This window comes from Ovis canadensis, chromosome X (genome assembly GCF_042477335.2).
Source record: "Ovis canadensis isolate MfBH-ARS-UI-01 breed Bighorn chromosome X, ARS-UI_OviCan_v2, whole genome shotgun sequence".
Lineage (NCBI taxonomy): Eukaryota > Metazoa > Chordata > Mammalia > Artiodactyla > Bovidae > Ovis > Ovis canadensis.
In genome coordinates this window covers 49696509-49702508 of record NC_091727.1, presented here as the reverse complement: position 1 = coordinate 49702508, position 6000 = coordinate 49696509, and positions in this window count along the sequence as shown.

Genomic DNA, 6000 nt, shown 5'->3' with positions numbered 1-6000 from the left:
AAGCTCCTGCTTTAAGCACCCACAGGGTTAAAGGTTAATCTGTTTGTTACTGAACAAAAAAGGTATGGCCTTGGGAATGATGACACAATCCCAAGGGCCTCACCTGCAGCCTGTAGCTTCTATTGGTTTGCTAGTGCCTGAAGCTCTTAAGTTTACTAATGGGTGAAAACTTACTGTACTAACTTCTTATGATATGAGCAGAATCTTAAACTCTAAAGTTCAGAGTGACAGTGGCTCCACCTTTAAAGCTGCTGTAACTCAAAAGATTTTTATTTATTGATATATATTATTATATACAATGGGTATCTTATAGTTTTTTAAATGCTTTTAAAAATCTGTTTATTAAAATAATGCATTTTAATTTCAGAAAATTATGAAAAGTAACAAGTACAAAAGAAAACATTTCAGCCTGCCAACGAAAAGAAAATATTAATATTTGATGCTTATTTTCCACTTAGTATAATTACAAAATATAAATTATTAAAGAAAATATATGATCATTGAGAAAAATGGGAAAATTAAAAAAAACTTTAAAGTTGTTTTGAAACATTATAGGCATGTACATCATATATTTAATCAATTAGATCATAACATGTATAGTTTCATACTATACTTCATTGCTTAATATTAGATTATAAGTTTTTTCCTAAACCTTTAAAAATTTCTCCAAAATTTACAGCTTTATTGATATATATTTCACAAACTATAAAGTTTACTTATTCAGAGTATACAATTTAATCATTTTAATATATTCACAGAGTAGTATAATCATGATAATAATCAATTTTAGAATATTTCATAACTCCCAAAAGAAAACTTTAGCTATTAGCAGTTGCTCCTTATCCCTTCCCCTATCTCCCAGTCCTAGGCAACAACTAAATCTATCTTCTGACTCTGTATATTGTCCTATTTGCTAATGAAAACTTAATAATGACTTATTTGTTTCTACCTACGAATATGGGTACAGATATTTTCTTAAAATCCTCCAGATGATATGTACTTGGGGAATGTAAACTTATGCTTGGCACAGTAGAAATGTTATCACATGGTGTGCAATTATGTAGCTTTTGGTGTGTCACAGGTCAAATCCTGTCTGAAGGCAAAATAGTATCTCATATCTGGAGGCTAAAATCTAGCATATTAGTCAAGTGCTGAAGAGGAAGTCATCCATACATGCAAAAGAGGCCCTGTTCCACCCTGAACTTGAGCTTGAAGAAACCACCATTCCCCCCAATTCTTCCTATAGAAGATCCATCACGTCTTCAAAGTTCATTTCAAATGTCACCACATTCTGTTCAAAAGCTTTCATAATATTTGGGGAATTTAATTATTCACTCTGCTATGACTTTGTAGTATTTTAAACTCTTAGCTATATCACCTTCTAAGTTCAATTTTGTTAAACCTATCAGACACTAAGCATCTGGTACATACCAGGTCCTTGGCTGGGTCCAGAATTATATAGATTCAAGAGGGAGGACACATATGTACACCTGTGCTTCATTCATGTTAAAATACAGCAGAAATCAATACAATATTGTAAAACTATTATCTTTCAGTTAAAAATAAACTTAAAAAAAAAAACTCATAGTACAAGACACAGTATTGATAGGAGTAACGCAAAATATGGACCCTGACTACAGACTGCATAGGTTCAATTCCCAACTCTGATTCAAATTAGCTATAAAACCTCAAGAAAGCCATCTACATTCCACAATGTAGATATTTTACCCTGATCACCTCTAAAATATGAATAAAATTAGTACCTTCCTCATAACCTTAAGGTTTAAGTGTTAAATAAGGGACATAATCCATATAAGGAACCTAAGACAGACCTGACACAAGTCAGTAATCAATCATCTTAGTGAAATGAATTGGGGTTAAATTGAAAGTCCATTCACGAGAGGGATGAAACTCCAGTACTTTGGCCACCTGATGAGAAGGGTTGACTCATTTGAAAAGACCCTGATGCTGAGAAAGATTGAGGGCAGTAGGAGAAGGGGATGACAGAGGATGAGATGGTTGGATGACATCACTGACTCAATGGACATAGATTTGGGTGGACTCTGGGAGCTGGTGATAGACAGGGAGGCCTGGTGTGCTGCAGTTCATGGGGTCTCAAAGAGTTGGACATGACTGAGCGACTGAACTGAACTGAACTGAAGGGAAAGATTGGCAGGCCCAGACTGTCAGGGATCTTCCTAGACAATAGGATGTCAGGGTTTCTTACTCAACTCTACAAGTCAGTGGGTAAAATGAAATGTGGACAGTGTGCACACATCCACCCACTTAGCCAGCACAAATGTCTCACTTCCCTTTTTCTGTCACTATAAGAATCAGAGTAAGAGGAACTTTGCTTTTTATTGCTCAGTCAAAAAAAAAAAAAAACCTGGTGGCATATATTAATGCTTGCTTCATTTTTAAGTTTTTTTGTTTTGCATTCTTTGAACATACATGCAACCAATGAATCTAGTCTTGTGTGTGTGTTTATAACATCCCCACACTTAAGGTACAGATATATCAACTCCAAAACTGTTTTTCCCTCTTGAACTTCAGATTTTTCCTACTTAGCTCCAAAAGACGTCTGACAATTCTTCTGTGCTTTTCAGAAATATTTTGCTTGGCTTCTTATTTTTTTACATACCCTTGTCCTTTCTATTATAAGTGTTCAGTCATAGAAAGAGCTTTGGAATCAAGCGCAGTTGAAATTGTAGCTCAAATTTGCTTTGTTCCAAAGCTCTTTCTATGACTGAAGTCAATATGCATACATATATGGGACTTCCCATGTGGTGCTAGCTGCGTGGTGTGCTACTGCTACCGCTAAGTCACTTCTCCATCCTCTTTGCCTAGCTAGTGCTAACAAAATTTCAGGTTCCAGTCCACATTTCAGCTACTCTCAGAAGTCTTCTTAAACCAGTGAAGTCCATAGGAATTTTTACCATCTCTGTGTACCCACTGTACAAATAAATTTCTATCATTCTGTTATCATTTAGTATGTGAGGCCTGTTGTTAGTTTACTTTTAAATGGATCTCCCTCTTTTTCATGTTTCTTTGGTTAATGCTTGGGTTATGTTTTATATGTGTGTGCGAGTGTTTGCACATGCATACACATGCTTCTACTGTTGTCTTCTGTTTTGCTTGGATATATGGGTCTGTGTTTCAACGCTTGTTTTTGAAAGGGTTGAAAGTATTTAGGTTGTCCTATGGTTTATGGCTTCCCTGGTAGCTCAGTGGTAAAGAATATGCCTGCAACAGAGAAGTTGCAGGAGACACGGGTACAATCCTTGTGTGGGAAAGATCCCCTGGAGGAGGACATGGCAACCCACTCCAGTATTCTTGCCTGGAGAATCTCCATGGACAGAGAAGCCTGGTAGGCTACAATCCATACAGTCACAAACTGTTGGACATGACTGACGAAAGTTAGCACAGCACATGGTTCTGTGTTTCAACCCTTGTTTTTGTGTCCATGTGTATGTCTGGGTATATTTGTGTGTCTATAAGACTGTTTTATGTGTCTGTATTTTGTTTTTTTCTGCATGTATATTTCATCTGTTTGTGAAGAAGGAAATGGCAAACCACTCCAGTATTCTTGCCTGGAGAATCCCATGGAGGGAGGAACCTGATAGGCTACAGTCCATGGGGCTGCAAAGAGTCGGACACGACTGAGTGACTTAATGACACAATGACAATTAATATTTATGCTTATGGTCATTATATACACATATGTATACATACATATGCATACATATATGGGACTTCCCATGTGGTGCTAGCTGCGTGGTGTGCTACTGCTACTGCTAAGTCACTTCAGTCATGTCCGACTTTGTGTGACCCCATAGATGGCAGCCCACCAGGCTCCCCTGTCCCTGGGATTCTCCAAGGAAGAACAATGGAGTGGGCTGCCATTTCCTTCTCCAATGTATGAAAGTGAAAAGTGAAAGTGAAGTCGCTCAGTCGTGTCTGACTCTTGGCGACCCCATGGACTGCAGCCTACCAGGCTCCTCTGTCCATGGGATTTTCCAGGCAAGAGTACTGACGTGGAGTGCCATTGCCTTCTCCATGCATGGTGTGGGAGTGACTTTGAAGAGATACCCCACGTCCAAGGGCAGAAAAGTCCCAGCAAGACAGTAGGTGTGGAGTGGTGGCTGCACAGTGCTCAATCAACTGTGAAGAGATACTTCATGTCCAAGAACAAAGGAGAAGCCCCAGCAAGACAGTAGGAGGGGCAAAATCATATTTAGAATCAAATCCCATGCCTGTCAGAAACACTCAGAGAACTCAAACAAACCTTGTGTGCACCAAGACCCAGAGAGCCCACAGAGACTCTACGGGTCAGCAGCAGACTCCTGCAGGGGCAGGGGATCTGAGTGTAGCAGGCCTGGGTGAGGCATAAGCCTTCTTGGAGGAGGTTGCCATTAACCCCATCATAGAGCCACCAGAACTTACACAGGACTGGGAAACAAACTTTTGGAGGGCACAAACAGAAACTTGTGTGCACCAGTACCCCACAAGAGACTGACCCAGACTTGCCCAAGAATGTCCAGGAGTCTCTGGCAGAGGTGTAGGTCAGTGGTGGCCTGCTGCAGGGCTGGGGGCACTGAGTGTAGCAATGCATGCATGGGACCTTTTGAAAGAGGTCACCATTACCTTCATTTACCTCCACCATAGTTTGGCGCAGGTCAAATAACAGGGAGGGAACACAGCCCCACCCATCTATAGAAAATTGAATTAAAGATTTACTGAATATGGCCCTACCCATCAGAAAAAAAAAAGCCAATTTCCTTCTCAGTCAGTCTCTCCCATCAGGGAGCTTCCATAAGCCTCTTACCCTTCTGCATCAAAGGGCAGACAGATTGAAAGCCACAATAACAGGTAACTAACCAATCTGATCACATGGACCACAGCCTTGTCTAACTCAATGAAAGTATGAGTCATGCCGTGTAGGGCCACCCAAGATGGACGGGTCATGCTGGGGAGTTCTGACAAAATGTGGTCCACTGGAGAAGGGAATGGCAAACCACTTCAGTATTATTGCCTTGAGAAACCCCTTACACAGTAGGAAAAGGCAAAAAGATAGGACACTGAAAGATGAATTGGTAGGTGCCCAATATGCTATGGGAGAAGAGTGGAGAAACAACACCAGAAAGAATGAAACAGATAGATACAAAGAGAAACAAAACCCAATTGTGGATGTGACTGGTGATGGAAGTAAAGTCTGATACTGTAAAGACTAATATTGCATAGGAAGCTGGAATGTTAGCTCCATGAATCAATGCAAATTGGAAGTGGTCAAACAGGAGGTGGTAAGAGTGAGCATTGACATTTTAGGAATCAGCGAACTAAAATGGACTGGAATGGGTGAATTTAACTCAGATGACCATTATATCTACTACTGTAGGCAAGAATCCCTTAGAAGAAATGGAGTAGCCATGATAGTCAACAAAACAGTCCGAAATGCAGTACTTGGGTGAAATCTAAAAAACGACAGAATGATCTCTATTCATTTCCAAGGCAAACCATTCAACATGACAGTAATCCAAGTCTATGCCCTCACCAGTAATGCTGAAGAAATTGAAGTTGAATGGTTCTATGAATACCTACAAGACCTTCTAGAACTAACTCCAAAAAAAAAGAAAGAAAGAAAGAAAAAAGAAAAATGTCCTTTTCATTATAAGGGACTGGAATGCAAAAGTAGGAAGTCAAGACATACCTGAAGTAATAGGCAAATTTGGCCTTGGAAGACAGAATGAAGCAGGGCAAAGGCTAATAGAGTTCTGCCAAGAGAAAGCACTGGTCACACCCTCTTCCCACAACACAAGAGACAATTCTACACATGGACATCCCCAGATGTTCAGTATAAAAATCAGATTGATTATTTTATTTGCAGCCAAAGATGGGGAAGTTCTATACAGTCAGCAAAAAGAAGACCAGGAACTGACTGTGGCTCAGATCATGAATTCCTTATTGCCAAATTCAGACTTATATTGAAGAAAGTAGGGAAAA